The following is a 25461-nucleotide window of genomic DNA, read 5'->3' as shown; positions in this document are numbered from 1 at the left end:
TGGCACACAGTGAGTGATACCTGACACTCTGCAAACTCACTACTACAAAGAACTTGCTCAGTTGAAGGTATTTGTAGTATTTGTCTTCACCATTGGCTGTATTTTTACTTTTGCACTTCTATATGGCATCTCTGTTCAATGAAGCTACAGTATATCTGTGACACTTACTTTAAAGCTTGCTTTTCAGTGCAACTGAATGGCATAAAAAAGACAATTAAACTGTGGCTTTTAAAATAAGTTTCCTGACTGATAGTGCAGATTAAGAGAACTATAAAATACAAATACTGAGGACAAATATCAGTCATTTCCAAAAACTGAGAATTACAACCAGCCTCTAACCCAAGATACTCAAAAAGAATAATCTTTATCCTTGCACATACTCAGCCTTGCTGTTTTGAACTGCACTGTGCTCCTTGCTAATCACCTGCAAATGACCCAAACGCTTCCCAGGATCCTATTCTATGACAAGTTATTTTCTAACAGAAATCAGTAATTTTAAAAGTTAACATGCATTATTGGCTTCTCTCCTTCCCCTCCACTTACGTTTTTCATTTTGTTTCTTTCTGCCATTTCTCCATCTCCTCCCCAAACCAAACTATTAGACTGCAAATGGGGGGCAGGTCCAGACACCCAAGGGGAGAGCCAAGATCTTCTCTCCTGGGGAAACTACCATAGTGAACTCAATGACTATCTGTGATGTTTGCTGGTACTAGGGAATAATATTTCCCTTGGGCACTTTCTGGATAGAGTCTACCACCTGGGTTAAGTCATTATTACAATCAAGCAGAAAAAAAAAGGGGAGGGAGAGAAAAGATGAAAAAACACTAGAGCAAGCATCATTAAAGCTCATCAAAAGTGCATTAGAGAACACCTGATAATATACTCTGAACATTAATGATCCTTAGGATATACCATATTAATGCAGATGTTATCTGAATTCATGGAAACAAAATTTTCCATTCACACATTTCACCCAAATAGGTGTTGGAAAAAACCCTCTCTCAAACCTATTACTTGCCAGCATTTTTTTTTTGACTCTGGAAACAAATAAGTAACACCTCTGAAACCTGTATGTGTTGCTGATCACAAATCTCAAGCACTCTGACTTCCGGATGCTTGTTGGCATTCACTGGCAATGTGTTACAGTTAAAATGGACGATGGTAAGCCAATATTAATAAAAAGGTTGTGATTGTGTTGGCTTAAATTGGACTATTATTGCTACGAAGATCAATTTTACTGGCCGCCTTAAACTCTCCGATGCTGGGCAGCAATTTCCTTTGCAATTTTTCCCCCTTGACGTTATGAGAGAGACGCATGAATGCCACAGAATTGATAGTGTGACTCTGTTATAAGGTGCTAAGTGCCAGCTTATAGTAAGAACAGCTTAGTTGTCTGAAGAGCCTAATACGTCAACCAGTAACTGAAATGGAAGTAAAAAAAATTAATTCTAGGCACTGCTTAAGTCCTATGTTCCTCCTTTACGGAGACTGCAAATCATGTCAAGTTCTGCATAAATAGGTTTTGTGGGGGTATTAGAGGGTGAATTACTGTCATCTAGGTGCTAGTGCTTAGTAAAGCAAGGACTATCAAACCCATTTTGCCAAAATCCAATGTGAACTGCTGCTCTCAAAGAAAGAAGGTCACCCAACCAAGAACACTTCATAACAAAAGCAATGAAACAAAACAAAAAAATTCCAAAACACACATACACTCTTACAAGGGAGTGTTTTAGAAATACAAGTCACCCCTAAAGACTGTTCCCTTATTGCTATTTGAAAGCTGAAGAGAAATCTTTCCTAAACAAGGAGCTGATAAGGTTTGCAGCATCTCAGAATTACTTCTAGAAATAAGGGAAGCAGGAATTATTTTTAGTGCAGCTGAGAGGCCAGGCATATTTCAGGCAATCTCCCAGAGCCTGCTTCTATACCATGTGGGACATAAACCCACAAACTATGAAAGAACCCAAATCAGTATTGTTTTCTCAAGTGACATCCATTATCCCTCATCTGAGAAAATTAACACGTGTATCCAGAAGCTCAATAAACTTAAGCTCAGAGCTAAAAGTCTAGGATTAACTCTTTCTGTGTCACAATAAATGCCATCTTTTAAGTCAGCAAACTGCTAATATAGTCTATTTTATATTCAGTGCTTCTGTCGTTTAAAGCAAACAGAGGCATCAAAATACATTTAGGCTCAGGCACAGTTTCAAAATGTTACAGTACACAGGGTAATCGAGAATTTCCAAATTCCAAACAGCTACAGTGATATAAAAATGGAGATACAGAAGGGTCATTAGACCAACACACGCTGGTTTGGGTAGCATTAGGAAGAGTGTCACAAAATGAATAAAACTCAGCTTTTGTGCAAAGTCTCTTATTTTTTGACATCTGAGTTAGCCACTGTATCTAGCAGTAAAATGCTATGAATGTTAAATATAGGCAACCTTTGTTGCTCTGCCAGGTTATTTCTACATCAAATGATAATATTTGAAGATTTCTATTCCAGGCAAGTGTTCAGTACTTTTTTTGTCTTCCTGATCTGCCAAAAGATAAGATATTCAATGGATCAGATACACTTTTGCCTTCTTTTTACCCAGATTAATAAAATAGGCATGTAAATCTGAACAGTAGTTATTCTGAAGAGTTAAGCACATATACTTAGAATGATTGATAAAGCTGAATTTCCCACCTAAGCGTGCAGAAAACTCCAGGCAGGTATTAATTCGAGACTGAGTTTTGCTACATGGTACCCATGGTCTCACACTGAGACGTGCTAACATACACTACCAGGCATCCAGAACAAAAGCAAGGACGGCTTTTCCTGACCCACCAGGTGCACTGTACTTGTTTCCTAATAGTGCTCTAGGATGGCTAAATGAGGAAAGCAGTGATGAGCAAGCCACAGTTTGTGACATTAAGATACAATCAGGCAACTTTCTGCAGTCCCCGTGTTATTCCTCCCAGCATCACAGAAAGGGATCTTGCATCTGGTAGCACGTCCTTCTCAGGGACGTTTTGCTAACTAGCTACCCAGCAAGAGCGCAGGAAACACGACGTCTGCAGAACAGTGAATTCTGAAGCAGGGATAATAATAATAATAATCTGACCATTACCCCAGTGCTTTAAAAATTGGACTCCCCGTTGAGAAGCCAAAATAAAACATCAAAGGGGGCCTCCACAAGCCGGGCTCAGAATCAACATGCGGATGAGAGCCCATCACCTACTTACCCTGACAGCAGGCAAGAAAAGTTGGAGACATCTGCTCGGAGGCCAGGGGTCAGGCTGGTCGGGGCCTGTGCTGCACAGCACAAGGTGGAAATGTGTGACTGTATTGGGTGTATGTGTCCAGGCTTTGGCAGCAGGGGGGCTGCAGGGGGGGGCCTCTGTGACAAAAGGTCAGGGACTGCCCTGTGCTGGATGCAACAGACTTCACAACAGACCCACCACTCACTGATCATCATTGGACTGACCATAAACCCCCACTTCCCAGCCCTCCCGCGGCATATATTAAAATTAATTAATTTAATTTTTCCCAAGTCTGTTTTGCCCATGACAGTAATTGCTAAGCAATCTCCCTGTCTTTATCTCGACTCATGGACTTTTTCATCTCATTTTCTCTGCCTGTCCTGTGGAGGATGGGGAGTGAGAGAGCAGCTGGGTGGGCATCTGGCAGCTGGCCAAGGTTAACCCACCACAGTACAGCAGACTGCAAAAGCCTCCCTCAAATAAGAAAGACTAAACAATCCCTAAATCTGTACCTATATGTTTGTGGGCTTGAGTTTATTGCTTGTACGAGAGCATGCATTCCATTAAAAACATTTCTACTGGTAACGAGAAATGCAAGGACTTGCAAACAGTATACTACTGAGCTCCCAAACTGGCTGCTCTGGTTACCATCACGAAGCTGTCGAGGTCACTGCTGCCTGCACGCTAGTTAAGATACACACGTTATTTCAGCTGTGTTGGGGTTCACCTGTGCTAAGGAGTGACTGAGATGGGTGGCTTTTTCATGGAAGAAGGGAGCAGCAAGTTATTTCACAGATAGCTTGGAAAGAAAAACAGTACACCAGCAAATGTACCATGTGAAACACTACCTAGAGCAATTCAAAGGCAGGTTTCTGTGTGTGCTGAAGCATGGGGCAGCAAAAAGCAAGTTGGCTTCTAAGTTGCTGCAACTTTTAGAAATCAAAAACCCATCAAAAAATGAGAAACCTCCATACTTTTTTCCTATAAAAGAACTTTGATTTCTTGGAAAAATCAGTAAGAGCTGATAACTGAAAATGGCAACATGAACATAAATAACTTTCAGGCATCTCTCAAGTACCTCTGCAAATCACACAGCAATTCTAGGCACGTGCCACTGCTGCTAATCGCATCCTCTCCCATACAACAGATGAACTTTCTGAAGCTGCTGAAGAAGATGGAGAAGTTTTGAAGTTGACGAAGAAACTACCAAGCTGAAAACAGTGCCTTTGTTATACAGTGTTCTTCACACCAGACAGACGGTCTGGCTCAGGATGTCACAGAGAAGTTGCTTTCAAAACCTGGTCACAGGGACTATTACTTCAGCAGTTGAGATAGATGAGGCAAGCAGCACCTGTGATGCCACAGAGCACCACATGATCTGAGGCATTTTTGATAGCCTGTTGGAGAAGACCTGCTCTTCTGTAAAACTGTGCCAGGACGCTCAACAGGAAAACATATATTCAAGACACTTGAAGAAGTCAAAGTGTCAGTGGTCTCATCACACAGACCCACACACTCACATGAGGCCTCCTGACATCCCTTTCTAATGTATCAGTATGTATTCTTGCACTGATCTCAGCCTAAAACCCTGTTGCAAGGTCTCCATGAAGCTGCTGAGGTTAATTAAAGACCGTTCATGATTTCTCATACATCTGTATTACATTGCTCCACAGCAGTACTTTGTCTGTTTCCTTTTTCATAAAAAGATAAAGCAGCCTCCATAAAATAAAGGACTAATTCAACTCTTCAAATCAAAGCAGAAGTCCAGACTTGTTGAATTGGACGGTGTGCTTAGCCACCTTAGTGTGACCAATGAGCACCTAAGTGAGTTGAGCTCTTTCTTTTCCCAAAGAGGGAAAAGATGAACGTTTTGACATGAAGCATTTGCCAGACACTCTGCAAAAAAGCCTTCAAAACGGTACTCATAACTATTTTCCAACTGCCATCAAGGGAGGGGAGGGGACAGGATCATCAACTCTACCATCTGACCAAGGCAACAAACATGTCTGGTAGAAGCTGACCTCTTTTTAGTTAAGGACCCGCTTTCTTTTGAACTTCAAATGGAAAATATTTAGTTTGCAGAGACCCATGTTCATTCTCATACCAGGATGTGACAGAGCCTTGTGGATGTCTGGCACGATCAAAAGGAAACATGGCAATAATATGTCAAGTCACAAATTATTACAGTCTCTTCCCAATGCGAGTATGTGTAGGAGATGCCACATTCCACCCATCCATATGGTTCAACTGGGGAACGCTTTTACCAACACATGGCCCCTTGAAAGTGAAGGCTTGCTTTTGATTTTTTAATCACAATTGCTTGTTATTCTTAATTACTTGTTACTTCCATTACAGTATGAAGCTTAACCTGACTTCTTCTGGGAGAATGCAAGAAGGTGGTTTCCTTCTTGGTAAGAGGGAAAACTTTGCTGGTAAGTAGGGACGGGGGACCAGGGCCATCTTAGAATCCACACCAGCAGAATTAGCTCTTGGGAGCAGCACAAATCATTGTGCGCCTTCTTGATATTGATATCTAATTTTGTTAAACCCCTCATAACTAAGCAGCATGTAAATAAACTGTAGAGAAGGGGTAGGACAGTACAGTGCAGCTATTTGAAAAAGAAAAACTGAGAAACTATCTTTTGCCATGGACTTCTTAAAAGAAGGTTTTGGAAGAGTCTTACGGGTGGAACAGGTGCTCAATGGCCCCCAATAAGTATATTAGCTTCTTTTGTGAACCTAAACTGAACATTTTCAGGCATAATAATTGCAGCAGACACATGAAAAAAGACCAACTGGCATTTTCTTAACTGTTGTTCTATTAAGTCAGACATTTTGTTTATCATAATGCCGCATCTACAAGTTAATGCAAGCCATAATCCCGAAGGAAGCCATCCATTTCACATTAGCTATATCCTCCCCATCTTGTCCATGGGTTTTTTAGTATGAAACAGCAACATCAAGAGACAGCTCTGTACTTCCTCACAGTCGCACCCCACTAACACATGGATTTACTGCTGCACTGAGGGAGCCATATGGAGTCATAGTGCTCTTCTTTCCCGTCCCCTTTTCCTATTAAAGCTGAGAAATTTAACGGGCAGTTCCCCTTAAGACACACATGCATCTCCAAACATCTGGCAACTCAAGAGCCAGCGGCTCTCTGTATGTTCTATAATTTTGCAGGTTTAACCTGTGATTCGGCTTGGATCCAGGCTGTCAGTGATTTCCAGAAGTAAGAGCTATGGCACTCACCCGGTAACATTTTCATCTGCACAGACAAGCTGTCTGCCGTTGTAAACAGGAGTATAACTCTACTCAACTGTATTTTGAGACATTAGAAAGCACAAGTCCAAAGAGGCAGCTCTGTACTCTCTGTTCATTAGAACACACCCTGTCGCTCTGTCGGGAATATTTATTATGATGAGCCATAATCCACTTAAGATCTTCCGACAAAGTGTATCAGTCTTTAACAACTTTGATTCCAGAAGTTCAATGGAAACAGGGAGGAAAATTCATAGAGAGAAAGTGACTTCCACAAAAATCCTCCTTTACGAACCAGCGCGCCCTGTGTTAGCAGACATGATCGTCACTTATTTGTACCTATAAGCTTTGATGATAATTGCAACCCACTTGACGCTTCTGTTGAAAGGCAATATTACCAACAAGAAATCTGATAAATATTCAACAAAATCTAAATTCAATAATTCTATTTATCTTGAAGTCACCATCTCTAAAACTGTTTCAAAATATTAGTGTGTTAAGGAGAGGAGGGGGATGAGGGAACCCTGCGTCTTAAACCAAAATGACTGAATCATTGCATTAATGAACACAACTTTTTTTATTTTTCAAGTTCAGTGAAAGAATGCCATCTATGCAAAATTTTGATCCCACATTACAAAATAATTACATGATAATTACATGAGCATTAAGATGTCTACCCCCCGAGTAAAGCCACTGCACCCAACCGCTAACTAAGGCAGGCCTGGAATGTTTCAGCTTATTAAGGAGAAATCCAGCATTGAGCAAAACCTCCAGCTGAAGCAGATTTCCACTCTTTTACTCCTCTGATTTCTAATTAATAATTAAAACATGTTCCTTTCTTTGGAAACCCAATTAGACTTGCGCATCAGCCTGAAAACAAACTTTTTTTAGTAGCTAAGCTACTTCTCATGGTTTAATGGGGCGGCAGGAGTGTTTTCTACACAGCTCCACTGACACAATTCATTTATTTCCTTCCATTCTACAGTGGATATTGTAATCCATCCCCAACAACATAAACATTACATTTGCACAGCTAATTAGGATGTTGGCAGTCTGAATTAGTGGCCCTCTGATTTCCTCCAGTCAGGGCTGCCCCTGCTGCCTGCACTTCTTAGGATTCACAATTAGGCAATTTTATTTTCAGCATCTTTTTTCCACTCTAATGCTACCTCTTTCCTCACATTCAGTATGACCGTACGCACCAAAGGAAGAGTTATTTGGGGGTGAGTAGTGGGGGAAGGAGGTAGGGGAGCGAGGTGTGTCACGTTCAGTCCTTTTCCCTTTCAACCTCTGCTAACTCGGCATCAGAGAATGACAGAGGGTCTGCGAGACTGCAAATTATCTCCATAAATGTTTTAAAGAAGTCATTATGCAGAGTGGGTAGGAGAGATATTCTGACTGGGAATGAAGCAAAGGGAGAGGGACAAAATAAATAAATCCTGTCTCCGAGTGCAGTGGTCTGGTACTGAACCTCCACTCCAGGCCACAGTCACCGAGCTGTCCCCATCCACAGGACGATGACAAATTGGCAAGAATTCAGAACAGGGCAACAGAAGTGATTAATGGGCTGGATGGACTGATTTATGAGGAAAGGTGGAAAGGTCTAATTATATGTATCTTTGTTAAAGAACAGCTAAGGAGAGTGCAGGAACTGCTTACAAGGGATTCACATACGGTAAACAGCCTCAACGCATTCCACCGAGCATATTGGGAAGGGCAGGAGGAGATCAGAAAACAAATTTTTACGCTAGCCACCAGGAAGACATCCGCAATAAACGTTAGAAAAGAGCTGTTTCCAACAGGAAGGACTAGAAACCTCATCATTCGAGAGCTGTAATGGACAAAGCACTAAGAAAATACACTGCAGGGGATAATGTCTGTTTTAATGTTGATGCTTGTTTAACTCACTGACTAATGTACACTGTGGAGACAGAGCATCTTTGTTAAAGCACAGTATATATCTCCGAGTCCTCCTCTGCTATGAGAAGTTCTCCATTAAAATAACTTATTATTAAAGTCACTGCAAACGTTTTGGGCCAAGTATGCGCCACCCCATATCAGCTCTCAATCCACAGCTGAGGAATCCAGAAGATCCAAGAGTACCAGTGAGGGCAAAATTAAATATCTCCGTTCTCAAATGTAACGCAATGGTTTCAAAGTCCTGTCACCAAAACAAACAAACCCCACCACACTCCAGCCTAGACCACTTTGCAGAATAAAACCATCCTCTATTTTCTTCTTTAATATCCTTGGAAATCAAGTGTTTAAGAGCAAATTAACCTCGGCATTTGTGTGACTGAAGAACAAAAATAAATCAAGAGAATGAAACTGTTAGAAGTAACGAACCTGATACTCTTACTTATACCCAAGTAAATTAGGAATACTGCCATTGAATTAAGCCAATGGAAATACACTAAAGCAGAACTGGTATAAATTAGCAGACAACCAAGCCAAACATAACCAGAGTGACACATTTCCAGGCCATGTGCAGAGCTCAGCCCAGGGAAAATAATTTACAGTCAGCTCATGGAGACAGGAAGCAATGATGGCAGGCGCAACGGCTCCATAGCTGCTGTTGCGCTAGCAAGCAAAGCTGGAAAATCCACGCTGCTGGCCCTCTCCACAAATCGCAACAGAAACCCATCCAGACTGTAGCACTATTGGCAAATCATTGTCTGAAGAGTAATTCCACCTCCAGTTTTGCTGCTATTCACAAATATAGCTATACATATTGCCTGTAGAGACGTGAAACGTTTCAACTTGTACAGCGATCTGTCCATCATCTTTCCCATGCATGAGACTACATACAGCCTCAAGCTAGCACAGCTGGACCTCCAGGTGCCAGCTTAGGAGAAACCGAAAAGGTCCTTTTCCAAGAAAAACACAATACTCCTTCCCCCAACCCCTGCTCACGTGCATGGGTGAGAACTAAGCAGGCTTGAGGGGCTTTATTCCCTGCTACATGACCATTAAGTTCTACTGTACAGATCTGATTCTGCCAAAGTCTGTCACTTAATGTTTTGGATGTAAATTACAAAAAGAGATCGGGGAAAAAACTACGGTAGAAAACAGATGCTCTAGACTACAGTTTTGCTTTGTTTTGTTTTTCAAAACTACCATTTCCTTTACCGTTTCATTTATTTCTTTGGTAAGCAGAGGAACATGACAACACGTTTGCTGCCATAAAAAAGGAGACAATGGTTTTCCCAAGCTTTGCCATTTAAATCCATTCCCTTCTTCACTGAAGATACAAAACCCCCAACCCCCTCCCTTTGACAAACTAGACTCCCCCACCAGACAAGGGCCAGCGCATCGCTGTCAAGAAGATACCAGCAGCACTGTATGGCAGCTCCATGTTCTGAAAATGTTCTCGGGAGAGCATTACAGAGGTAAGGAACTCAGTAGCTTTGTGCCTCAGTTTCCCCATCCATGAAGTAAAGAAACATAATACTGAACTGCTTTGCAAAGCTTGTTTAAAATGCTACTGTGGAATGAAACAGCCTTGACAAGCGATTATCTCAAGCTGAGATTTCAACTGATACCACTAATGTTCAACTGAACTTTTGAGTTCAACTTCTCAATTGACACCACTAAAAAGATTTGTACAAAAGCTTTACAAATCCATGAAACTGAGCCCCCTTGAGTAGTTTACAGTACATTAAATCACTATACATCAGTGCAAGTTTCATGGCTCTTAGGACAGTCTGCGGAAAGCACTGAGAGCGGAAAACTGATAAAAATCTGAAACTAAAACAACCTCAGCCCTACTGCAACTATCAACTCACAGAATCTACATATTACAGCAACATCATTGATCTGTCTTGAACTGACCAAAGTTTGTAGTTCAACAGAGAAGGTAAAGAGTATCAAGAGTCTCTCACAAAACTTTTGAATATCATTTTAATTTGAGATTTGACAAGTCTGAGTAACGCTTGTTATTTTCAGCTTTAACTAGTCACTGGGTCTGTCACTAGTTCACCACAAGAGAAACTCAGTGATGCATTAACACTTTTCGTTACTAAATTCAAAACAGTTTCTCTTTTTTATCAATGCTTCAGCCATGCTGCCTTGTAACACAGCTTACCAGAACAAGCCAGTCTCATCACAAAAATCTCAGCCCCAGAAAGAGTTAAAAAAAATCCTTCCTTTGGTTCTTATTTTATGTGTTTATTTCCAGAGCATTTTCCAAATTATATTTGTTTAACAGACTAGTGTATCTAAATCTTTTTAGCCACATGTATCACTCACCAACATGATTTTATTACAACGGATATGTTATGAAAGCTTAACCTTGCACTCAGTCACTAATCAAAAACAATTCAAGCAAGCAAATCAAATGTTCCAACTTAACCAAAATCTCCCTTTAAGCAACAAATAAAGCCTGGCTGGCTTGCAAGGAAACTTCCATGTATCAACATACCCAAAGCTCACTCGAATGAGGCACATTTCTTAAGTCTAAATTTAGCTGCTTATACTTCTTCAGAACTTTAGTTCCTGAATATTGTGTTGACCCTACAGAGGCTGTTGAAGTGCCAGATCTTAAGGCTGCAGTCTTACTGGGATTCATTTACAGCAAAAGCAAGAAGCAAAGCTGCTGTAACAACACAGACACACAGTTAGAAACAAACACACCAGCAAAAGGATCACGCATTCAGAGGCTGAGATTAATCTCCCAGTAATGCTGGCGATGCTTTATCTCACATATGTGCTAGTGCTAATGAGTAGTACATTAATCTACTTAACCAGTGAAAGAGAAAATGATAAAATCTTACATACATATAGGAAGGTTGATTTCACTAAGACACCACTTAGGTTTTCAAATCCCTCCTTCAGCAGAAGCAGAATCAATCACTGAGTGCTCATTTTTGGACAGTATGAGACTGTGCCTTCACTTGGAAAATACAAGCTCCTAAAACACTGCTGTGCCAGCAAAATGCCTCAGCAGTGGGGACACCTGTGTCCTCTCCATGCTGGGACCTGCTGCCGAGTTACAGCAGGTAGGCAGCCTTCACCAGTGGATAACCAGTGCTCATCATCCTGGCAAAGGCAAGCGTGGTGCAAGTGCCACCAGTTTTCACCACTTCTCCTTGTGACAGAAGATGAACAACTTCTTTTTCATAAATGCAAGTTTAAAATTTATATTATAACACCGAATCCACCAAAGCTGCCAAGAGACATTGAACTCATGGGATCTGTGAAAGTTTTTCACACCTGTGTTTTTCTCCTGTGCCTAATATTATGGGAGGCATTTTGGAGGATTTTACAATGCAAGTTTCAATGAGACACTTACAGTCTCCCTCAGGCAAATTGTCACAGCTGCAGAGGTCTGCTACCCAGCTGCCAATCAAGGCAGGCAGGGAGTATGTGCAGTGAAATCACAAAAAAGGCAGGCTTCATTAGACTGCTGAAACCTAACTAGAGGCTATCTGGGTGTGCGCGGGCCCTTAAAACAGGGCTGCTTTAGAAAGCAGAATTTTTTTCTTTCCTTTCCGACTCAAGAAGAGGCTCTAGTACTCATCAAGGAATGCATTGGTGCCAACTTTCCCCTTTCCGATCTCAATGTTTGTTTTGCTCTGTCTAAAAAAAGAAATTACATTGCCCTATAAGCTTTTGTTGTTAGATTAGCTGATATAGCTGGAAAAAGTGGACAAGATTACAGGTTCCACATCCCTTTGCCAGGTCTCAGAAGCGTGCCTACTTTTTCCAACTCTAGAAGCCACTCCAGTAAATTATTTCTCTCTGCAGCCTTTCCTTCTTTTATTTCCTTGGAGTGCCACAGCTACAAAACCACTGGTATTAAAGACAAACTGTACTGGAAGAACTGGAAGAGAATTTTTCCTCCTTCACTCCTAGCTCTGAAATATTCTGAGGGAAGCAACTGAATTAAAAAGAAAAAAAGAGAGAGATTTGTAGACAAGGACAAACACACAGAAGCTCAGCACAAATAATAATCAAGTGGGAAATTTAAAAGCACATGGAAACAAGTGGCATATTGTAAGCCATTTAGCAAAGTTAATTATAGGTATTCACTACATCTGGTCTTGGCCCCTGTTCAGCAAAGTATTTAAGCATGTGCCCAGGTTTAAGCAAGCGCAGGCTGAAAAGCCTACGTGTCCAATCACGTGCTGAAGTTAGGCATCTGCTGAAGTACTTTGCTGATGCAGGATCATAACATATAATAAGAATCTCCCTGAAAGTTATCTAATAAACAGCTGTTATTTGAAGAATAACACAAACACAACACACGTTTTATGTCCCCTAAAAGAGCTGGTGTCATGGGGGTGTAAATCCACATCTAAAATTGTTTCAGATGTAGAGGTGTGTATGCATATACATTTTGTGAATTAAAATAAAAAGGCAAGCGTTAAACTAAAACAAATCAGGCACATCAAGCTGCATGTTATGCTCTGTCCAATACCACACTTAACTTTTGCTGTCCTCACTGCTTCTTTGTTGCTTTTGATTGACAATTTGTTGTATTTCGCCTTAAGTTTTCTCCCAGGAAAACAGGGGCAATGTTTTGTTGTGTTTTTTTTTAAGTTTGTGCACAATTTAGATCTGCTTATGAACATGGAAAATAGTGACAAAGTGTTCAAACACTAATGTTTAAGTGGCTGAGCAGCAAACCTCTAATTTTCTGAATGTCTTGACAGCCACCAAACCTGCTAGACTAAAAGGCACCGGGGAGAGCTGAGCCCCCGCCCTCTCCGTTCCCACCATGGCACTTCGGGTTAAACTGGGCACTGCAAGCGCTGGAAGTTGGAAAATTCCGGACTACCTGTTTACAACCACAGGCCTGTTTCCTGAGCGAATGGCGCTGTGAGGAGTGAACCTGGAAAACGTCCCCGGCCGGGCGCAGGCAGCAGAAGCGGAGCCGTTGTGGCCGGGGCCCGGCGGGAGGAGGCGCCGCCAAGGCAGATGGGGACCGCGCTAATGCGGCGCTTCCCCCGGGCACCCCCCGGCCTCCCCCGGGGCTGCCGCCCGCTGCGGGGCCGGGCCGCTGCCGGCGCCACCTGCCTCCCGGGGGCCGGGGGGGCAGCCCGGGCTGCGTGACATGGCACGGCACGGCACGGGGCCCAGGGGTGGCCCCCGGCGGTGCGGCAGCCCCGGTGACCCGCGGCCGGTGTGCCCACCCGCCGTGGCAGGGGGCGGCCGACGCGCTCGCCCTGAGCGCCCAGAGGCCTCCCGGGCTGCTGTGGTTTCAAGACGGTACGGAGCCCCAGCCCTTCTCTCCCGCAAATGTTACCAATAACCTCCATCTTGTCATCTATCCTACCTGAGCTAACAGTTTATAAACCGCCACCCGCAGCTCGTCCCTTATAGTTTATTAACATACACTAATAAACAGTATGCTTCGCTCCCACTGTGCTGCCAAGTGAAGCCAGTCAGAATAACTGCATTAGCTTTACTGTTCTTTCTCAGCACATTTTTCCCACATGGGAACAATTAGGACAAACTCCCTCCAGATTATATTTAGAGATCCATCATATTTGCAGGAAAATAATAATAATAATCATCTTCTTCACAAATGCATCTGTAGGCATCCACGGAAGATTAGCCTGACTGACGTTACCAAAAGCGATAGGCCCTTAACCTCCTCGGCGCTTCCCCTGTGTGGAAAGGGTTAATGCTCCCCAGGCTCCGACTTACACCTATTATGCTCGTTTAAAAATAAGATGTGAAAGATGCATTATGTAAGGCCGGTACCGCTATCCTGCCCATCTCCTATTTTGGAATTAAAGATCATCATCGCTCACATCAAAGGGGCTGGGTGAGAATAAAAGAAAAGACAGGAACAATGAAAATAGCTACCCGACACGAACCAGATCAAAGGACCAGGCACAGAAAATGAGGAGCTAGGGGGTCCTTTAATTACTGTCCACATCCTCCAAGTCATGTGGTGAAAAAGAAGAGAAAAAAGTTTTGAAGGCCACTGGGTTTTTTCTTGCTGTGGCTCCTGTTTCCACAGTCTGTGCCAGTTCCCTACAAACTGCTCTGCTTTTTATTTTTTTTGCATTTTATTAAAGTCAAATAGGACTCCTGGACTCCAAAACTCCTCCCTTATGCCAGGAGGAGGAGAGGGAAGGAGGGGTAAGAGGGGCAGTAGTGGAGATAGACCCTAGCAATTGCCTGAAACAATTTCAGGAGGACTGCTCCAGGCAGCGCCCCGGGAGCTGCTTTGGGAAGGAGAGATCTGGCTACCTGAGGCTAGTCTTTATTTGCAGGCCTCCCGGGTTGAGAAAACTTCAAATTCACATAGGGCACTGCTCCATGGGGCAGCAGATCAAACCTGGCTACTAGCTGTTTGAGCTCAGCAGCAGAAAAAAGGATTGCTTTGGGACTGAGCGTAAGTAGAAGCATGATTAAACTTCAAACATAACCCACCCACCCCCCTTTTATACACAGCAGACAGTTATGGCTAATATTTCAATATGGACTTTAAAAATACACTGCAAATAACTTACTCCAGCATGCTGGCTGCGGGTTTAAAAATAATAAAAATTAAACTAGCTGTATTATTGCAATGAAGTCAAACGTTCAAGTTTACCTTTCATGAATCATTAAGGGAATGTTAAGTTATTTAAAAGGATCACTTTTTAAACTCAACCGTCAAGATTAAAATTCGGATATTTGACCACTGACTGGAGTGACACATTGTAGCATTTAATTCCTTCTATTTATGTTTCAAATGCAGTGCGTTTGTCCCTAATTACTCTTGATTTATGTTTACCTTTAAAAGACGGTGTAAAAATAAGTGGCATAAGGAAATAACAGGACAATGATTCAGAAATTTTGTGCGAGAAGCTGACCAGACTTTCTAGGAAATAATAATGCTTTGTCACTTTTACAAAGATTTTGGAAAAGAATAGCTCCAGGTTGTTCCCAAGAAATTGTATTTGCTAATATAGATGTAGCAGTGGACAGAGACAGAAGTCATTGAAGAGGAAAATGTATTCCTGTCTCAGGTCAGTTTGCTTGGATTTATGCTGTATGCCAAAGTAGAGCATGAAAAGCATTCAAACAGAATTTTATAGACTTTGAAGAAAGCAGCTAATGTCACCAAGACAACATCTAGAAACGGGGAACACAGGATACAAAGGCATCCTTCTTCCCATCCTATTTACAGCTTGGAAACTCCTTAGACAAGCAGTAAGGATGATCTTTTAAGAGGCAATTTAGCCTCCAAACTCTAGTGAGTGCCAAGTTACTTCATCTTCTTTCTGATGAAAGTTGCCTCCATCGTTTCCTGCTCTTGGACACTAACATGCAGCAAACAGCCATTCTCAGGAGGACAGCTGAAGACTAAATTAAGCAAATATAGACTACAAAGCTGCTTTCCGAAGCGGGCATCATGCCTAGGCTCTACATCTAAGCAGTATGCTAGGTACGTGTACCAAGTTCCAGTTAGCTGTCTTGCAAACATCCACGCTGGGAACCTTGCCCAAGCAAGCCTTCAAAGGTACTGTAGCTCTGGTGGGATAAGCACAGGAGCGGTGGGACTGGGACATTTGCCTCCTTGTTACAGGTCTCAAAGTATCACATTATCCATTTAGATAGCCTTTTGATTGAGAGAGCTTCCCTTTTGGGCTTAGCCCCAAATGCTAAGAACAGATGAGATGGTTTAAGGAAGTCTCCAGGTAAAACATGAAAAGGATGCTTAACATCCAGCTTCTGACGAATAGCTGCACTCAGGGAGCCACAAGGGCTAGGGAAATAAACACGGTCAATTAAATGAACTGATTGAAAAGAAATCAGAGATCACTCCGGGGAAAATCTGAGATGCAGTCATACAGCCACCGCAATCTTTTTGGAAGGTGGTAAATGGGGCAAAAGACAGGAAGAACTGGAGTGCCTCACTCATTTGGCAAAAGGCAGCTGCCATAAGGAAGGAAATAAACTTTAAAGGAAATAAAATACAAAGAAAAATCCATGATGGGTTCAAAAGGAGGCTCAACCAACTCACTCAGAGCCTCTTGAAACCTCAGTACCGAGTAGGGAATTGTAGTGAGGGAAATGCAGTAAAGGCTCTTCAGCAAATGTTCACTCCTTTCCATAGACCGTCCCACGAAATGCACCGATAGATGCTGAGTAATCTTCCAAAACTCTCCAAGATGAACTAACAAGAAGGAATTAATAGGAGTGCAAACTAATAAGGATGGTGCAGAATAAGACTTTTTTTTTAATCTCATCAGAAAAATACCTACATGCTCATTCACGGGAGGGAGTAATTTTCTAATAGTTCAGCTATTCTTGATGCATTTGTTCAGAAGATCTCAGGAAGATAGTGGGATCACCAAACAGGACTACCAGAAGTAAAGATCTGCATGAGCGCGCTACCTCCACTTTGTGTCTTTCCTTTGCATCTTTGGCAGTAGATGCTGCGGCTGCCCAAGTAGTGGTGTGCTTTGTCTGGGCTCTGAGCTCAACATCATACATAACTGAAGGCAGCTAAGCACGAATGGAAATTATGCTTCTCCCCTAGATAAGTAGTCTGGAAGGCCATAAATGTGAAAGCAGGCTGTTGAGACAATGCCAGCGTATCTAAAAATCAAAACTAATGAGCTCAAGCTGCCGTCACTAGGAGCACGTGTGCCTTTTCCTGTCTCACTTTCTGGAAACCCATGGGTATTGCTGCAAAGGAAGGGAAGTCCTAAAGTGGTCTTTGACTCTAACTCAAGAGAAGGGTGTCTTGCAGAGTTAATTGAGTTATTTACCCAAGGAACTCAAGCAACATTTGCTGCTGGGTTTATGGAATTCTGATTTGACTGTGGAAGTCAATCACCTGGATAATTCTTATTTAACTTCGCTAGAACAGAACACTGCACATTAAGCCCTTTCAAACTGCACCAGAAACAAAACTCAAACTTCACACTCCACTACAGATTTCTTTTTTGTGAGAAGGATCAATCACAGAATAATTTAGTCTGGAAGGGATGTATAGAGGTCACCTTTATATCAACTGTTCCTCAAAGTTATTTTGATGCTACCACAAGAAAGTCACAGGGCACACTGGAGAAAATGTAATCACTTCTTTCTCCCCCCCCCCCCCCCCCCCCCCTTTTTTTTTTTTTTGAGGATACATTACAAGAAAAACAACTCTAACAGACTAGCTCCTGGAAGCCCATCTATCACTGGGCAGAGAAGACAGTACCTTGCCAGGACATTTGGTTCCCAAGTTCATTTCTATGACAGCATCTCAGGGATGTAATGAGGCAGAGGTTGATGTTGGAAAACAAAGCAGAGCAGCACTCAGTGGTTGACAGAGCTGCCTGGCCAAAAGCATAGAATAGCAAAATAAAGTAGATGTATTTCTTCTTTCTACTAAGTTTCTGATTTTTAAGTGTGGAAGATGTTACCCTCTGCTGAAATTATTCATTTCATCTCATGCTTCTAATTTCTTCCTCTGAGTCAACAATCTTACCCTCTCTGTTTCATTTCTTAGTTGGTGTTTCTGGACCCACTCTACCTTTCATCAGTCTTTTCTTCTTCTTCCTCCCCACGCTGTTTTGACATTCCTCACTTTCTTCTTGCCAGTTGCCATCCTGTCTCACATCCGCTTCCCTATCTGTAGTCTGTTATTCTAACCTTTCTCTGGCATACAGTCCATCAGCCTCCCTGATGTCAAGACCATGCTCACCCTCTTTCCATCTTCTCCTCTACTTTTCTGTCATCTCCATGGTCAGAGCATGTAAGTCTATTCCTCCCTGAAGTCATTCACTCTCCTTGCCAACTGCTTTGTATACCAGCTCAGTGAATGCAAGATCAAGGACAATGTGGAGCTATAAAAGCAATATAAAAGAGAGGGTGAATGCTTGGCAATCAATTGAGAGACTGTTCCCAACATAACAAAGGTCCAGGTAAAAAGAAACTTTGTCAAAATTACAAGAGGACCTAGGTGAATTTAATACATATTCCAAGATTAGGAAATTCAAATTAAAGATTACACCCTTCAGAAAGGCACTATTGCTCAGCTCCTTCAACCTGGCCCTAACAGTCAAAAGAACAACTTCACAACTCTGCTGCACACCTGCATATAACTAAAAGACAAAGCGTAATTCTGATGTTTCTTAATTGTCATACACACTGCTAGAATACAGTATTAATGTACACTTGGCTATCTCAAACATAAATTAACTGATGCCTTACTCAACTTGCCCTCTCATACTGATGACTTTTGTGTAACAATCTTTGCTCAAATCCTTTAAGTTTTTCAATTCTAAAACATTTTTAAAGGCTCATGTGAGGTTCCTAATGCAACTATAAACCTAATGCAACTATAAACCTGCAACCAATCTGACCATTTCCCTTTGAGTTTAACTTGGATATATTACTGCATGCTTCCACAGCACCAACTTAAAATAACCTGGTGAATTTCCTCCTTATTCTCCAGGGCAGATGTAAGGTTCTGGCTGTGACTTGAGTGAAACTCTACAAATTATATGGCAAGAACAACCCTAATTTGAAAGTATTTACCTGAAGACCATGCTATACCTTAGCGACACTTTTGTCTGGTAATAGACAAAGCCCACACCCAGGAATGGAAGGAGACCTGGGCTGCAAGGCCACACAGGTCTGTAACAAAGCAGGGAAAAGCAGGAGCTGCTTCACTCATAAACATCCCAAGTTCTTACCAGAGAGACAGAAATCATTTTGGTGGTGCTTCCCTCTCCATTCTTCCCTTTTCTGCTCCCTCCCGTGCTGATGTTTCCACTCCATCCATTGCCACCTCCCAACCCTGTTACTACTCTCCCACCTTCAACTGCTACAAGAACTCACCCAGCTTCTCCCCCAGTATGTTTATCTCCTGCTATCCATTTAAAAGCCAAGACGTGGCAGAACAAGTATACAGGTCTGTTTCCCAGTGAATTAGTCTCTTCTTTAATGTATCTTAACATATAGCCATCTGTTTTGAGGTAAAAATTCTCCTTTATCCACTATCCTACCCAACAGCATGACTTTTGCGCTTGCTCTGGGAAAGGCAAAGAAATGGAAATCCAGATAAAAGTCACTTTTTAAACAAACCTTAAGGCGTTGTTCATCAGCTGATGCTCCACTTGAAGTTCAAAGAGAAAGACGCCACACTGATGTCCCTACTTAAATGTTTTTCAGTGGTGGCCTGTAGGCAACAGCTTGCTCCTGCTTTACAGGCCTTCAGGAAAGGTGCCCGCCACAGCTCCACTGGACAGCCGGGGCGGCAGGGCGGGATAACCTCCCCACAAGTCAAACACGTGAGGCTGGGCCTCCACTCCCCCAGGGCACTGGGAAGGAGTGACCCCTCAGGAGAGCCACACAAGCACCCAGGGTACATACTTTTATGCTGGTCTGTGTAACTCTCCGTCTATCACTAACCCAGCTGATGAAAATTGCCCCGTTTGCAGGAAGGAGGAAGATGCAAGTAGAGAGCAGGTGCTGCCTGCTGCTTCCTGAGCAGAGGGAAACCTTCCGCCTCCGGCAGCCGCGGCCCAGGCACAACAGCCCAGCGGCGGGCAGGCTGCCTACAGCCACCCTGAGCACAGGCCCCCGGTGCAGTGCAGACTCAGGGCACGTAAAGACAGGGACGCAGGAGCAGCCCCTGCCGCTGCCTCACACCAGCGCTCACCCCAGCACCTGCCAGCCGCCCCAGTGCCTGCAACCTTCCTCTTTCCTCACGGGTGCCGGCCCTGTTGCGCCCTGCACACAGCGCTGGCCTGCCTGCCTGCTTCCCGCCACAGCCACCGCACACGCCGCCCACGCCTCGCGCTCCCCCCGGCCTCTTCCCTCAGGGCCCCGGGCCTGTGCCCCCGCCACCCCTGTCCCCTCACTGCCCGCTACGGCCCCCAGGCCCCCTCCACCCCACAGAAACACCTGTGGGCCAGGAGAGCGGGTCCCACCTCAGCGTGTGGAGCGTGGTGCGGCCGCCCTGCTGCCGTGGCTGCTGTGGCTGCCTGCGGGCCGAGGCGGGAGCCGGCACCTCACACCCCCAGCGCCCACGCTGGGGTGAGGTGGCACAGGAACAGCTGCGGGTCACTGCCAGCCTTCACCTGGGGCCACGCCGCCAGTGGGGCCTTTTTGTTTCGGTTTTAAGTTAAAACATGCCCCCTTCAGGAGTTTGTTCATCAGAGGCCTGCTCTGCCAGCTGCCTGCGACTGCCAGCTCTCAGTGCCCTACAGACTGACCCACACCCCAAAGCTCAGCATCGCCCCTTAGCACAGGAGCCATTTGTAAAATCTGTTTCCAGCAGAAGCAGATTTTGTCCTTTCCCTACGCTCCTCCCAGGCAGGGCTGGTGGCTGGGAGGGTGCTCAACACCAGCCGCCACAGCTCAGCCTGGCAGCAGCCCTGCTGTCAGTAACATGCCTTAGCACGGAGGAGCATGAAGCTGGGCCAGCGGTGTGTGGCCCACCCATGTGGGTGCATGTTATCTCCATTAATTTTACTCACTTTTCTCTGTCCAAAGGACCTCACAGTGCTTTTCGCTTCGGCACTTGTTTCCCGCATTGCTGTCAGCACTTCTGAGGCCAACAGGCTGAGGGCACTGGCCAGAGGAGGACGGAACGGAACGGGTGGTCCTGAGCACTGCTCCAGTCAGCCATCGGCTGCCCAGAAGCCCCTCCTCAGCTGTCTTTAAGGCAGAGAAGGGCAGCGCCGCTCTGTCAGTCATATGGCAGTGGCTAAAGAGACCAGACCTCATTACATTTGTGAGTTTAACTATACTGGAAGCTGGAATGTCAAAGAGGGGAGGTTGGCTGCAGTAACCCTGTAGGCTCTCAAGCCTACCAGGAGAAAGCAAAAAAATCTTTTTTCCACACAAGGACCCTCTAATCTGAACCACATCCCCGCCTAAGGTTATCAGCAATGGCTGTGTTGGCATTAGGCCAAAGTTTTTACATGATGCCTTCAAGAAAGTAATCTTTCTTCACAGCTGGCTTGCCCATTTCATAATCAATGGTCATGACAAGGCAGATTACCAGCTCTTTCGGCAGAGGAGACCCTTTAGTGTGTTTGATAGGATATCAGCTGTGATTCACAGAAACTACGCTCAGGGCCTCAGGATACCCTTCTCCAGCCCAAACATCCAGCAAATGCTCCACCATTTCAGTAGTTGAGAAAAATCCCATGAAACTTCAGCCCACGTACAAAGAAATCTTCTGTTGCCGCTTTGGGGAAAACACGACAGAGCTCCAGTGAAAACCCCAGCCTCTTCATGATAAAATAAACCACAGTGTCTTACCTCAATAAGGCCCATTTATTTCACCAGTACATCCACACATGCACTTGTTCCACGATGGGAACCAACGAAATCACACCAAAAGTGGGTTGCAGAAATCCCTGGTTAATATTTATTTCCCAGGTTAGGGGTTTTCTCTCCTACCCAAAATTTGATTTCTAGTCCTCTGGCACTACAATACTGCTTTTGCCTGCCCACTCTACACGATGTCTGTATGGGAAGAAGAATACACTGCTAGTGCTTGCAATGTTCGTTTAAGATATACAACACCCTCAATACAGTCTGTTAATTCTTAGAGAATTATTTTTAAAATAGGCAAAGAAATACCCTCCACTAGAGAAAGAAAAATCTAACGTGAAAAAATGCCAGTTTAGGTCTATGGTGTCATGGTCTACAGGGGAGGCTTTTCCCCCCTCAATACTAATTGCCTACTAGGCGAGATACAGCACTATACGTTAAGCACCATGTCTGATCAAGCAGAAGACTTTTTAAAATGGTTTACTAGTTATTAGGTATCCTGCACTCTACACGCTGTGCTGACATAAGATTTTACTGCTTGAGGATGCAATTGCCAAAGACTGAAAAGTATAAAAGGTTTTATTTACTTAAAGCACACAAACTACTACTGCTCCTGAATGCTATATTGGGGGATTCCCCTTAAGAAGTGGGAAAAAAAAAAATCTGGCTGACTGGTTGCTAGTGAAAAAGATCCAAACTGGCTAAAATGAAACTGGAAAGTAACTGATATAAAATACCAATGGCAAGAATCTCTATTTTCCTCTACATACATCTTGTGCTATGGGGTACGAGGTTGTGGTGGGGAGCAGGAGAGGAAGAAGAGCTGCAGAAACGCCCAACGCACGCATGCTGCGCACCGCAGTGCCCAGATGATCCCCCTTCTCTGGTGTCACTATCTGTAGGCTTTGTGGGCAAATTGACTTCTCGTCCTCGGTAGCCAGCACACACAGCCCAGCGACCTGACAAAGCCATTGATTTTCCTTGTCCTTAAAAGCATGCTCCACTGAGCTTGGAGCCGTGCGCTTGTAACTTTAAGGGGGGTGCATTTTATTTAATTGTGCCTTTTCTTGGCCTGAATTTCCCCCAAAAAGCTGAAGAGGGCATGTGCTTATTATCTTTTAGTGCAGCATGTGCTCGGTGCAACCTGAGCTCTTCGGATACTTCAGTCTGAAAATTAGAAAAAAAATTAATTGCGAGGAAAAACAAGGCTGCTCTGCGACTTTGATTCAATCAATTACCATTATCTTCCAGCGCAGCCCTCCCTCCCACCCCCGGACCAGTTGTGTTTAACTTTCTTTGCCAGTCGCCGTGGCCCCGCAGCGCGCTGGTGGTGCAGCGCTGGCGGCTGGCTCCCGCGCGGGGCCCTTATCAGGCGCTCCCAGTCAGTGCCAGCCCCGCACAGCTGTCAGGGACCCCCTCCGTCCCCCGCGTTATCTGCCGCCACAGGCCTCGGCCGGGTGAGGAGGGGGCCCGTGGCCGCCCCCGGCCTGGCTGGGCTCTGCCGCCGGCCGCCCCACTCCCGCCAAGCCTCCTCCGGCAAGCCCGAACCATCTGAAGAGAGGCAGGAACAAAACCGCAAATTTAGATTAATAAAGCATTTGTTGATTCTACAGAAACTTAGCAGGCCCCTAAGAAATCCACCAGAGACCTGTGCAGCTCCAGTAATTTTCTGTTATATTATCTTTCTTGTAAAATACTTCCCCAGACAGAGCCCCCAAAGGGGCTCAAATATCACTGTGACTAACCGAAATCAATGTGCACTCACCTATTGACATTTTTACATAGTTTTTGGATTTAGTATCCGGCCCAAAACACAATCAAATCTTCTGCCAAGGAAATAACAGGCACTTAGCTAGTCAGCTATTAGTGTTACAAAGGAAAAAATGTGGGCACCCAAGGGAGATGGGAGAGACGGCATTGACGTCAGGGGTAATTGGGTGTCTGAGAGAAATTGCCAACGGCTGGCCAAAACCCCCAGAGGCCCACACAAAGCCGAGCTGCAACTCTAATAAAGGAAAGTAAATTCTAGAAAGGGGCTTTGCTGCAAAGAAGCCTAGCAGGAACCAAAAATATCTCCCACATACACAAACACACACACATACACAGAAATAAAAAATACAAAATACGTTTAGGAGCTCTCTTTCGCACATCTGGTTTAGGCTAAAGTGCTTTCTGCTTTTTTCCAGGACCACATGGATTTTTATGTTGCACCGTATGTTCACCATCTATTTTTATAAACAGAATTCAGGGCTTTAAAGAAACTTTATTTTTAATCATGTGGCTTTAAACTACAATCTTTCTGTCACCCACTCTGGTGCTGCTAGAAAAGGTTTGGTCTTTTCTTTAGAAAACCCTGAGCTTCCATGGAGAATGACAAGAACAACGGAGCCATCGCGATGGCCATGGTTAAGGAGCTGTCCGACTGGTAACACCACATTTCCACGTATAAAACCTCTCTGTCACCTGTATTCTAGCGATGTATTTCAGCACCAGCACTCCATTCATGCACACGCTCTGCTCGCACACCAGACCTGAGGGAAAAGGTTTCAGATCAGGCACCCTGGGCAGAGCTTAGCGAGGACTTGAAGGCTGTGGCCTCTTCCTTCCACTCATCCAGATCCCTACCATATAAACACAGACCTGCTGTCCTCCTAACGCACCACCACAGATGAAGAATAAAGCATATTTGATCAGTTCTTGCTAAGACCAATCTGTCCTCGTCCCCCTTCTTCTCCCCCAGGACTTCTATTACACTCCTCCCACAGTAAGACTCAAACATCTCGTCACGAATTGCGTTGTAAAATTCAGATTGGTGCCTTCCAGGATGATACACTGGTTTATGTCTTCTACATAAAACACAAAAATGCCTTTTTAATAGATGATTTGGAGCTTAAGCGAAGTTTCAAGAATAACAAGATGATCGAGGTCTTAATAGGTTCAAATCTTCTCTTACACCTGCTTGGGTCTACATCATAACTACCATCATCTTATATCTACAGGGGTCCTTATAAGCCAATCAAGCCAGTGTTAACAATTCCACTTATAAGCTGCCTTTCACCCAACCGAAGAGCAGAGGAGGCAAAATCACCATTTAGGAAGAGGCCAAGGCACAAACAAAACGGCCACACACATCAAGCACAAAGGGTGCACGTTAAGCACCACAGCACCTATGGTGTAGGGAAGTCTTTAAAAATACACATAAAAAATAGAGCTAAGTTTGAACAGATCAGAAGTGCTTAATCATAGCATTGCATTGCAGAAAACATGACAATTAATATTCTCAGATAAGGAAGAGGGGCATTAAGGCAAAAAGCTCACTAAGAAATAGTTACAAAACGCTCTCTACACAAAAACGGATGCAAACCAAAACAATGCCTCAGACCTTGGGATGTAAAGACGAAATTTCTGCAGCTCTTCCTGGTGAGCCTAAGTCTTGCAGATGATGCCATTTGTATGGAAGAAGGTCTGGAAAGGCCCCATCCACGGCTGTACTGCACATGGGGCAGTGGGTCAAACTGGGGAGTGGAGTGGGGAGAGGGAGTATCCGCTACCTGCATCATTTCTTAATGGCAAATCTACAAGTGTCACCCAGGCCTCTAAGCATTAGATAGAAGCATCAGACATTCTTCCCTCTCTGCTTTCTACAGTGCTTACAGTTCAACAGAGAGAGAGGAATTACAACCATTGGACTAATGCTGTAATGTCACGTCCCTGACAGCACCAACAGAA

The 25461-nt window shown here is 44.0% G+C and overlaps 1 protein-coding gene across 6 annotated transcripts in view; it reads right to left on the bottom strand.

Moving 5' to 3' along the window:
* ZNF423 (zinc finger protein 423) overlaps positions 1 to 25461 on the bottom strand; it is a 234640-nt gene that overhangs the window by 116217 nt on the left and 92962 nt on the right. The window contains exon 1 of one of the 6 annotated variants that reach the window (XM_055726860.1): positions 20379 to 20564. The exons of 3 other annotated variants lie outside the window; for them this stretch is intronic. The gene's annotated coding sequence lies outside the window, so the exon portion shown is untranslated. Of the gene's footprint in view, positions 1 to 19530; positions 19789 to 19818; positions 19919 to 20378; positions 20565 to 25461 lie in introns of those variants that run through there. 2 more of the 6 variants (XM_055726861.1, XM_055726862.1) reach the window with 2 other exon arrangements.

The sequence above is a fragment of the Falco cherrug genome, chromosome 14 (genome assembly GCF_023634085.1).
Source record: "Falco cherrug isolate bFalChe1 chromosome 14, bFalChe1.pri, whole genome shotgun sequence".
Classification (NCBI taxonomy): Eukaryota; Metazoa; Chordata; class Aves; order Falconiformes; family Falconidae; genus Falco; species Falco cherrug.
Note: the sequence above shows the minus strand (reverse complement) of the source record. Positions and strands in the feature narration are given on the sequence as shown.